The sequence below is a fragment of the Amborella trichopoda genome, chromosome 2, assembly GCF_054954075.1.
Source record: "Amborella trichopoda isolate Santa Cruz 75 chromosome 2, AtrichopodaSantaCruz75HAP2 v2.0, whole genome shotgun sequence".
NCBI lineage: Eukaryota > Viridiplantae > Streptophyta > Magnoliopsida > Amborellales > Amborellaceae > Amborella > Amborella trichopoda.
In genome coordinates, this window is record NC_142337.1 from 4595751 (window position 1) to 4608627 (window position 12877).

The following is a 12877-nucleotide window of genomic DNA, read 5'->3' on the forward strand; positions in this document are numbered from 1 at the left end:
CCTAAATTTAAGAGAAATCTCAGGGATTATAATGAAGATTAGGAGAAATCTTGTGGCCGATTCTTTGTGGCATATTCTCTCTCTACTTCATAATTATCTGATAAAATCATTCTCTACCTCTCTAATGTCATAATTATCTGATAAAATCAAGGGTAACAACTAATTTGAACCCTTCATCAGACGATAATGCCCAACCTTCAAAAAGAGATCTATTGTCAATTCAAGCTCTTTTAAGCTATGGGAATATCTAGACGAGACCAAATTCTTCTCTCAATGCACTGGGTGAAACTTAACCAAAAAACTATTTTTACTCGTGTAATGTAGATACGCAAATGACCCACAAGAGAAAAAAAATTTGGTTTGGGTTATTGAAGAAGCAAAAATTTTAAATTTTATGTTACTCAAAAACCGAAATTGGTTTGATTTCGGTTTTTTAAAAACAACAAAATGAGTAGTTTCATATTTTTTTTAAAAAATTGTTATGAAGTCCAAAAAACATACATTAGTAATAGCGGAAAATATTCAATATTTTGGTAATAGCAGAAACTAAAACGGATATTAATGTAATTTTTCCTATTTTTTTAGTAGGGGTATTTTTTGTGATTAAGAGGGGTGTGACATCGATATGAGATCATCCACGGAGTATTGCTCCATGTATAAAACCAATATATATTAGTGTCTAAAATTTGTTGAGTACAATTATAAAATACTATATAATGTGAGACCCTAATATAGCCCTTAAAAAAAAAAAAAAAAAAAGAGGTAAAATTGAGCAAACTTTTTTCTCCGCCAAACCCCTACCTCCTGTCCATCACATTCAATCGTTAACAAATGAGCAAGTATGGGCATACTATCTCTCTCTCAATCAACATTTGAATTTTGAGTGGGTAGAAATTGAATTTTCCTTCGTCTTATCTCACCTTGTTTTTGTCTCTGTCGGGAGCTTATCCCCGTTTGTCTCCTCTTTTATTTTCTCTGTGTTCCTTGTACCTCTTCATTATCTCAATGAATTATACTTGCCATTCAAAAAAAAAGACGTTGAAATTCACTTGAAGAGAGTTTTTTAAGTGGCATTTGGACCTCAATTTTGGCCACACCTCAGTGATTGTTCATTGTGTTGAAATTCACTTGGAAAGAGTTCTTTAAGTGGCATTTGGACCACACCTCAGTGATTGTTCATTGTTGGAATATGCAGTTTGGGTGTATCGTTCTTTGCTCAAAAGTTTATCAGAAATTCCGACGAACAGATGATCACCTATAGATATCAAATGGTTGTGAAGGCATCAACAATCTGTTTGAACCCTAGATGTTAGCACAGTATGCACGCCTTTAGTAGTTGAATTCCCCCTTTGTGTCATCCATACCTTTTCTGTGTAGCAGTGTGTTCGGACCCACCTTGGCCAAGGGACTCACTCCTTCATCGAGGCTGGTTATTCAGTCCAGTCCTCCACGGGGCCAAAATACCTTAAAAAAGGAAAAAAAAAATGAAAAAATACAAAAAAAATGTAAAGTAAAATGAAACCTAAACAATTTTAAAAAGTTAAAACAAGCTTTCAAAAATAAAGACAAATTAGATTTAAAAAAAAAAAGATTGATCGTTTGGAATATTTTAAAAATAAAAATGGTGAATATGACAAAAAAAAATTTAACAAACTTTTTAAAATACATATGAATCATATAACAAAGTTTGTATAACATTTTTACTTTTTTATAATTTTGATTTTTTAAAACTTATTTTATATACCATGTATACAAAACTCAAGGGTACCTGGCCTTGCCCATAGGGTGTGTCTGATTGGACTCGGCCGTGTGCCATCACACTGCTTTGAAGGAAGGAAAATTGTTTATGCGGGTTGTATAGCGTTTCTACAATATGCGGTCCCAATGTATAAAGCATTCATTTTAAAGATGGATGCAAATAAGTGGTCCATCTAAAAACAATTGAAACTAACGGTCTAAATGTTTTCTTAATAGAATTATTATTTTTAATTTTCAAAATTTATTTATTTTTTCATAATCATGATCTCCATGTTAGAGATTATGTGTCTTTAAAAATTAAGTCAAAAAATCTATCTAAAAAATAGATTTTTAAGAGGCGACATATTTTTAAGACCACCCTTTGTGTCTTAATCAAACTCAAAATTCCTACATTCATATCCTAAAATAAGATAGGATAAATTAATCATTAGCGGGTGTCGAGAAACTATGATATTTCATGAGAAGATTAGGGCATTTTAGTCATTCTACTACCACGACCAGATCATGAACTGAAGGACCCGGTTTCTATGCAGCCAAACCCGCATATGTAGAAATGTGAGCCTCTTAATAAATCTATTTTTTAGATGGATTTTAAGACTTAATTTTTAAAGACATGTAATATCTATAAAGGAGATCATGAATATGAAGGAAAGTATCTTTGAGCTATTAAAAAAATCAAAACTAAATACCATGGACTTTGTACAGATTGCCATAGGAGTCCTTGATTTAAAAGCTTGTCAGCTAATTATCTTTTTTTCTTCTTTTTTTTTGACAAAAAGCTTGTCATCTAATTATCATGCAATGTTCTCAAGTTAATTTTGTATCAAGTCAAAGGGATTACCATTACCACTAAGTAAAAGGTGATACAAATTTTTGTCCATGATGGAGTTGCTCTAGTTAATCAAGCACGATCCTGCGGGATCTTATCGTACATTAACTCCCTCGGCAAATCGTACTCTCTCTTTCTTTGTTTTTTTTTTTTTTTTTTTTTTTCTGTTTTTTTGAAAAATTAAGATCTAAGAATAACTAGAGGATTAATTTAAAGTAAAGTAATAAAATTTGAGTTTTTAAACGTTGAGATTCTGTCATTTGAAAATTGGACGATCATTGTTTAATCTTAGGATGTTATTTTTCTCAAGCACATAAAATGTGCCATTTGATATTTTTTTAGTTTTGAGGCTAATCTTGCAGTTACATCTCCAAAAATTTGGTCCTTACTAAAAATATTCCTGGCTTGAAATTTATCCGAAGGAGTATGCTCCGGTGGGAGCAGCTATCTTTTGGCTAGTTTATCGATGAACAAATTTGTATTACATTTTTTTTAATGTAAACTAGTATATATAAAAAATGAACCATCGAGTCCTAATGTATATCAAGGGAAATTATATTTTATCACATATGGCAATAGAAAAATTTAAAATATAAAAAAATAGAAAATATAGAGAAACTTCTCAAAAAAACGCATGCACTAGTTAACTTTTTCCATTTTAGAAAGCCCATCAAAATACACATTCACGAGTTGGAATAGTTGAGAAAGGTAAAACGTGAAGTAATTGTTAAGTTAAGTGCTCTTTGGCAAATTTCCCCAAAATATGTTACAGAAGGCAGTTTTTTAGAAGCCCAGTGATCCGGATTGGGAATTGCCGATTGAGACCAATTTTTTTTTTTTTTTCCTATTTTTTCTTGCCTCCCCCCAATAGGGAAAAAAAGCGATCCGGGTCTTGAAACATTGGTAAGAAGTGTCATAGTAGTCTAGTTTGAATATGGGCAGACAATGAAGAGAGTACGATCCACTCCATTTGAGTCATGATTTGTTTTGTTGGGTGTTGCACTCACTTCACCACTATCAATGGAATGAATGAATGGTGATGAGATGAGCACTCTCTTTACCACTATCAATTGAATGGATGGTGATGAGATGATATCAGATTTTCTATAACCATAAGATTCTACAATAAAGAGCGGATACATGTCACAAGAATAAGAAAAGATCCTATTATGAGAGAAAAAATATAGTAGGTACCTTAGATATTGAAGGGGTTCACATCACAATGTATTCTATGCTTCTTATTTCTATGATGTTGCTATCTTTTTCTAAAATTAGCGGGTGCTACGTTTTTGGAGTTTGGCTAATTGGTATGAAAATATTCTTATACTTAATGAAAAAATTTTCACACGAAGCAAAGGTGCTTTTAAAATCAATGTATTATGCACTACTCGTGTATGGAGGAAATGTATTATACACCACTCGTGTGTGGGAGGCCTTGGGTTTCACTTGCAATTTCATAGTTTGTTAAGGGTTTTTGGTCGTTATTACGTGGGCTTTTATTAAATCTAGGCCATTACAACCTGTACAACGTGGCACCTAGAACCAACGTCCAGTCAAAGATAACGTCCTTAGCAACGAACAACGAACCAACCAGTCCAAATACTATACTGCCCTTTCTACTTCTTTTTTATAAAAAATTGGATAATGTTTGTATAGGGCTGAGGCTCTAAACAATCAATATAAAGTGCACTTTCAAATAGTATCGAGAAATGTGATTTCAATATTGGAAATCGTTGTAATAATCTTAAAATATATTTTCATCTCTAATTATAAAAAGAAAAGCTTTAAAAATAGTATAGATCGAGCACATATATAAAAATTTGAAAATCTTGAAAATTGACGGTCTAAAAGTGCATTGCAAGATGCACTATTTTCAAAACTTGAAATCTATTTTTTTTTCTCATGTCTATACATCTTGAGGTCGAGATGATCAATTTGAGGATATTTGGGCATCAAAACAACATCTTTCAATGAAATTTTTGAGGTGTGTCCTAATTTGACACTTATATAAATTTTTTTTTAAAAAAATTATACTATATTTTTTTTAAAAAAAAAAATTTATAAAAGGTTGGTACCTCAAAATATAGAAATAAGATGCACCAATGAAATCTGTTGAAAAGGTTTGTTTGGGTGTTGGAAAGGAAGTAGATAGATATAGCGATGGGACCCTATAAAGTCGAGAAATAAAGAGGTAGAGTAGTTGGATTCTTGCATGTGAAAATATTTTTAAAAAAATATTTTAATGCAAAACAAATGAGCCCCTAATGTTTACAGTAATTTTCATTAAATATAAAAGCGCTGAGGCTCCATAGGTACAATAACAGTGTACGGCACATCTTTGGTGGTGGTTAGCCGCGGCTCATTCTCGCAAAGCGAATGTATACTATACATCACTTGTTTATATTATCGAAAAGTTGTTTTTATTTTATTTAAAGTAATTTACATAAAATCACATGTTTTACGCAGAGATAACTGAAAACTACAAAAGCCCAATAATTAAGTAAAGAAAAAGTTTATATAAGGTGTAAACCTATACTGTAGAAGTAAGGTGCACTTAAAAAAACCTATTGAAAAAGGTTGTTTCATCATTAGAAAATTCTCAAATTGATTGTCTTGACTTTGATATATATGGATATGAAAGAAAAATTGATTTTCAAGTTCTAAAAATAGTGTATCATATAACACATTATCTAGATCGTCTATTCTCAATATTTTCAAGTGCTAATAATCTGCGAGATTTACACCATTTTTGGAGCTTTCAATTTCATTATAGGAGTGAAAAATAGACTTTTAGGTTATAAAAAGAGTTTTGGCATTGAAAATACATCTTGTAATGAGATTTTGAGGTGCACCTTACCGTGATTGTTTAAGGTTGATACCTTATATAAACCTCACCTATTAAATAATACTATATAAATATAAGATATACACAAAATGACTAATAAAATAATATTATTCAAAATATATTAATTTAGATTAGGTAGTTTCTTCCAAATAAAATTGTATACTATAAAACCATTTATCTTTGTTGAAAGGAGGTCACAAGCATTCATAGCCATCAAATGTCAAAATGGATGGCTTGAGGTATTCATAAAGTTCGAGAAGTTTGTTTTTTGAACATTGAGTCTAGTCTATGACATACTCACAACCATCCAATTTAAAATCTAGTTGACAAAAATGATTATGATCTCCTTGTGTTGAAATGTGAACGGTCTCTTTGTATGCATTTTTTAAAATTAATCATCCAAACAGGGCCCAAGGGTGCAGCCTAACCGCTCAGAGATTGTTAAACAATGCAAATGGAGATAGGGATGGCAATGGAACCGGATTCGGACCCGGGACCTGCCGGGTATACCCAGTATAGCCCGGGTATGGATCTAGCATTTGGACCCGACAGGTCGGGTTTGGGTTCTAAAACCTGGACCCGACCTATACCTACAAAGTGATGGAGATAAAATATATTACTTTAAGCCCTATTTGTTTAGGTGTATTAAGAATTGTATACAATCAGAACTTGTAGTCATCTTTGGCTATTAAACGACAAATCAAAGGGCTTGGCATCGACTGGCAGATGATTGTGACCTGCTACCAATAATATAGGTATATGATGGTAAAAAAAAGACAAAAAAAAGGAAAAGAAGCTCATAGTAAAGGTGGCAATGGAGTCGACCAGACCCAAGACCCGATTGGGTAAACTTGGGACCTGACAAGTAAGGCTAAGGGTCCAATTTTTGGACCCCAATGGATCGGGTCCAGATCCAAAACTTGGACCCAAATACTATTCGGGTTTAGGATCCGGGTCCAACAGACCCGACCCGTTGCCACCCCTAGATGGAGGGTGGGACATTTTGCCGAGGCATCCACTCTCCTGACCTCCAATCCCCAACCCCATTACTCAAATGTTGGCCTAAAAATTCTATTTCTGTCCTTATTATGAAATTAAAAGTTCCGAAAATTATGCAGATATAATAGACAATGCTTTGAGAATTCTTCGTATTTCTTGAAAGTAAAAATTTCGGGTGTTCTTTCAATCTTTTTTTAGTTTTTGACGTCAAATAACAAAACCAACTCTGAAGACCCCCTTTTTTCATATCTTGGAACAAAATAAGCCATACAAGCTAAAATTTTTATATTGTCAAAGAAGCTTTTCAGTATAAGCCATGGTTTCAGGACGCATTAAAATCCAAGAACCAATTTTATGCATTAACAAACCAATGATTCAGGAAAAAAAAAAAGTATGATTAAATTCCATGAAGAAGATTTATATTCTTCTGGTGACTCTTGAAAAAAATTATGATTAAATTCCATGAAGAGGATTTATATTCTTCCATTGACTCTTGGTTTTTGGAGAACCATGATTTGCAGGCCTAAAGAGAGCCTAGACTACTAGAGATAGAAAGAGTTGGGTGGTAGTGAGAGAGAGCTCTGAGTGCTATATAAGTGGAGAGAGAAAGAGCTGGAGCTAGAGAGAGAGAGAGCTTCAGGTGATAGAAGAGAGAAATCTCTTTCTTCTAGACAGAGTGAGATTTGATCGGTAGAGCGGGAGCCAGAGAGAGCGTGGTGCATGGGGATTTGAGATCTCCGCCATGCCCTATGAGAAGATATCTCTCTCTAGCTCGTTGCTGTTCTTCTTTTTACATCAAAATTCGTTCACTGTGAGCACCCAACTGTTACAATGACATGCTTCTTTTACACTCCCATCTATGTTTGCCTCCCTACCAAAAACGTACCTGGTTCTTTTTACTTTCTAAAAGATTTCTCCTTACAACATGTTCTTCTTCTGATAAATAAGCAATGCCTTTTTATCGTCTAGACCAAGGTTCTTAAAAAAAAATTTAAAAGATTCAAACAAGCTCAGTTTTATTTATTCATCTTTTGATTGCGATCCGTTTGTTTTAGATAATCCAATGCGATAACTTTGACTGCATCATCCTCTCCTGGTTGGATAGAACTCGTATTCGAGTTAAGATCTCTAGTGTATCTCCTGCATGAGAAATTAAGTGCTTGACATTGAAATACATTAGAAATCCTCATGTGGCTTAGTAGCCTTAACTGATAGACATTGTTAAAATATGAATAGTTATTCTTGACGAGACTTGAGATCACGATTTGCCATTTTAATGCACTCCTCGTAGACATTGGATTAACCACATTTTTGGCCCATTGGAAATTCCTATACTTGTACGACATAAACACAACACATTTGTTCTTGAACATATCGGAAAATACTCTATTATGAATTTTGAAGGGTCTCAAGATTGATGTTGTGTTACACCAATGATTTCCTTTAGTTTGGATATAATGATTAGATTCAGAGGTTCTCCATTCAAAATAAAATAATGGTTGAAGCTGAAGTCCAACACAAGAGTCACATAACCAACCATTTGATGGCTACGTTCTATATTAAACTCACTAGCAAAAAGCTCATAGGAAAAATATCACCAAATCCTTAGGTCGCACGTTACTTGATACACCATATTCGAGCAAGGCATCAAGAAAAACATCATCCTCACTACGACCATCATCTACTTTATCCTCCTTTTCTTCATCTTGTTGTTCTCCATAGAGATTATCACCGATCAAATCATCATCAAAGATAGGATCATTATCAAAGACAAGATCACCAATTGCATCACAAGGTTCCTTGACAAAGGTTGGATTCACCTATGAAATCACACCGATCATCAAGGACTTGGGGAAGAAAGTTCCTTCCCTTTTCCCCCTCTACTACTCAGGGTGTGGTCATGCCATGCTGGGTTACCAAAATCTCCTATGTAAAGCTAGCTATTGAGAGTAAATCTATACCCTCCCCTAGTTTAGGCTTAAGTATAATTTTCTTTTTCATGGAAGCAACACAATTTTATTACTATTTTTTCAAATATATATGTGTTCCTTTTCCCATCATGTATAACTCTATAGTTATATTGCCATGGTCTACTCAATAATAGATGACAAGCATCCATGGCAACTACATCACACCAACATCAACAAAATATTTCTTTCCAATAGAAAAAGAAACACGACATTTACTCTCTCGTCGTACCTCCTTGTCCTTCTTGAACAAAGTGAGCTTGTATAGTTGGGGATACTTTTTAGTGCCGAGCTTGAGTTTTGTAACCGCTTCTTGTGAGATCACAGTCTCATAACTCCTACTATTAATAATAAGCTTACAGACCTTACCTCCATGTGGTGTAAAAAGTATTGATCATCAATGAGTCCTACTGGATTTCTTGTTTGGGCATTAGTAGGCCCTTTCGAATTTCTAGGGACTCTTCAACATCTCCATAGACAAGATCATCATCATCTAGCTCCTAATCATAATCTGGATCATCATTATTTGCATCAGCATTATCTAGGTGTTCTTCCCTAATCATGAGTTGTTTGCCTTTGTCATAATGACTAATTGGCTTTCTACAATCTCCGGCCTTGTGACCCGCTTCCCTGCACTTGAAACAACAAAGATTTGAGCTGCGGCCCTGAATTCTAGCACTTGGACCAACGGTATTTGGGTGACTTATAGGTGTTATAGTGGCATCCCTGTGGCCCTTAGAAGGTTTGTCTTCAAGCATTGCACCACGGTCTTGAAATTGGCTCGTACAGAGGCCCGAATCTCGTCTCATGGCTATGCCAGGTCTGCTCCTAGACGGTTGTTTTTCTACCATCAAAGCACGTTGATAGGCTTATGAAGCAGTCCATAGAAGGTGTAAGCCTAAGGCATCTTGAATTAATTAGTGTAGTCCCCTATGTATCATGCAACCGGTTGCTCTTTAGTTTCAAATAAGTTGTTCCACACAACTAGTTGATACAACTCCTCAATATTATCATCAACGGACTGCCCCGCTTGCTGAAGGATATGAGGTCGCTAAAACTTCATCTGGGTGTAGTTAAAGAGCAAGAACTGCTTTCCTAACTTTTTCTTCATCTTTTTTCAATCATAGATTTTTTATTTTTCATATCTTTCATGAGTGCTTTTCAATTGCTCACACTACACAAATGTATGGCCTTTAAGCTTAATGGCCACGAGCTTGACATTCCTTTCATCGGGAACATCATTGTACTAGAAGATGTACTCAATGGTATCAATCCGATCAATAAAATTCTTCCGCATGCAATTCTCCTGCGAACGCTTGTAGATCGACTTTAATACCAAGATCCAACCCATCTCTCTCTGTCTCTGAAATCTCTTGCTCGGCCACTTGGTTCAGACCTCAAAATCATATTTATTGATTGTATAGGCACAGCTAGGACTGTTTACAAGCCGAGCACAACCAGGCTCAAATCCAACTGAAGAACATGTAAGGTTGGCCCGACCCGATTCGAATTATTGCATATGAGGCGTGAACCCAACCCAAACCCAAAAAACCGGTCTGACCTGGAATTACACAAGGCATACCAAAGCCCAGACCAAACCTAGCAATAACTTGGCCTATCTTGAAATCCTCTGTAGGCCAGCTCGGCTCGTTAACACCCCTATCCACAAATGGCCTATGCGGTGTATGATTAGGTCTATCCATTCTTATCACCCAAAGAAGAAATAAATTTATGGCTGAAAGTTTATATAAGGGTGAGGCCCTAAACAAGAGGAGTGAGATTTTTGGGTAGGGACAAATTTATATGAGGTGAGGCCCTAAACAATCAAATTAAGGCGCATCTGAAAAACTCATTAGAAAAGTTGTTTTGATGTTGAAAGACCCTTAATTCAATCATCGCGACCTCAAGTTGTATGGACATGAAAAAATAAAGTTCTAAGCCTCGGGAATAGTGTATATTGTAATGTATTATCTAGATCGTCAATTTTTAAGATTTTCAAGTGTTCATAGATTTGCTCGATCTGCATTTTTTTTTAACTTTTAAATTTTATAATTACATATGAAAATAAATTTTCAGGCCATTATAAAGATTTCTAATACTGAAACATATACTTCACGACTATTTAAAGGTGTGCCCTACTTTGATTGTTTAGGGCCTTGGCCTTATACAAACCACACCCTTTGGCGAAAGGGAAGATGGCCCTGTCTTAAATTATTCGTACCACTTTAGAGAACCTGTCCTAAATTGCTTGCACGTCCGAAGCATTAATGTTGTGAAATTGATAACCATTCCATTTTGGGGAAGTTCTTTAAATTTAGCCGGGTTTCCCAGATATTTTTTAAAAGTATATCTTCTAGAAAGAGTAACGCTTTTATTTTAATTAGGTCTCCACTAATCTTAGGGTAGGTGATCGGGTGCACCAGTAATATGCAAACTCCAATGGCCAATAATGGTAATGTCAATAATATTTTCAAACTCCAATGGCCAATAATGGTAAGGTTCGATAATCTTTTTCCCAACAAGAAAAAAAATATAATTTTCCAACATGGTTCCTTTAGTGGTCCCTCACTCTTACTTTATGTGATTTGTTCTGGAACCACCATCCATATAACACATGCATCTCTCTCTCATCTCTCTCTCTTTGAATGTTAATATCCCTCCCTCTCATCACATCCGCCAAGTACACACCATATTCTCTCTCTCTCGAAATCCAACAAGTTTTTTTTTTTTTTTTTCTCTTTTTGTGTGTCTCAATGTTAAAAATTGATATTAAAATGTAGTGTTGTTAATGTCAACGGCTAAGTAATCAAGTCTAATTCTTAAAATTCACAAGTGCACACCATATGTACTATTCGATGGTCTCTCTCTACGTATTTTTGGCTCAGTCTAGACTTTCTAGATGAATTTTGATGTAAGGGAAATTTTTACATGTGCCCACGCATAAAAGATGGAAAAAGTTTGTATAGAGCCGAGGCTCTAAACAATCAAATTAGAGTCTACCTAAAAAATTTCACTAGAAGAGGTTGTTTTGATGCTCAAAAATGGATTTCAAGTTTTGAAAATAGTGGATCTTATTTGACCGTCAAATATTCAAGATTTTTCAAGTTTTCATAGATTTTCTTGATCTACATTATTTTTAAAGCTTTAAATTTTATAATTAAAGATGAAAATATATTTTTAGGCGATCACAAAGATTTTCAGTATTGAAACCATATTTCTCGACTCTATTTGAAGGTATGCTTTACTTTGATCGTTTAGAGCCTCAGTTCTATACAAACTGCACCCATAAAAGATATGTAATTGTAATTCCCAACTCTTCAAATCTGAAGGGATGTCAAGGATGGCCAGTATGGTTTAAGTCATAACGTGAAGTGTCATCCTCTAAGTGTCTCATCTTAATTAGATCACTCGTGGTACTTGGTTTTTGAGGGTTTTTTTTTTTTTTTTCATATTATTTTGATATGATATCTAGGACATAGGGCACCCCTAATAAAAACAAGGAAAAAGTATTTTTGATTAAAATTAACCAAAAGAACCTTTCAACTTTGAGGGTGGTTTTGGCTAATATTATGTTACTAAAATTTTATGTTTTAAATTTGTTTTTTTATGCACTCCTGCAAGGATTGGGCATGCAAGATGATTTGAATAAAAAAAAAACGAGTATTCGGTGTGATACTATGACTAAAGCTATTTTAACTATTCATTCAAATCAATAACTGTAAACCTCAGTCAGAGGTATTTTACATGTGGTGGGCGTTAAAGGTTTCCCAAAATGCAATCCTTGGACCTATATACATAATGTGCCAGTTTAGAATGAAGATTATGTCGACGCATAGTTATGATCAGTAGTTTGAAATTTTTGCATTTTATGGCAAGGTTCTGGTTTAATTTCATGACCTCTAAAAAGTATGAAGTGAAATTAGGTATTGTATGACGTGATCATTTACTTTTGATACAAGAAGGTCACAATTGTCATTGACCGTTGGATTTGAATTTAAGTGGTTGAAGATGTGCAATTATTTAGACACAAAGGCTAAAAATTAATTTTCTCAAATGTTGCTACACACAATCAGATTTCACATCATGGCTAAAAGTGATTGCGATATTCATGTACAAAAAATATATGGTTTCATAGTATACAATCCCATTGATTGTAAGAAAGAGAGATATGTTGAGTTGTGGAGGGAAAGGACACTGCACATGACACAAAATCAACTAACAAGCACAATTAACTCCACCGCGGATTTGTGCTTTACGGATGCTACTGTGTTGTTCTCTACACGCCGCTCTGTCCAAGGCTTCAACCAATGTTGTTAGATTAGCTTCGGAATCTTCTTCGGTTTGGTGAGAAAAATAAAGTAATAGAATGATTTGGTTGATTCGGAGGAAGGCTTCACATTTTTTTTAAAAAAAAAATTTAATGTAAAAAAATTAGTTATTTGTATATAAAATATATAAATAATAATAATAAAAAATCTA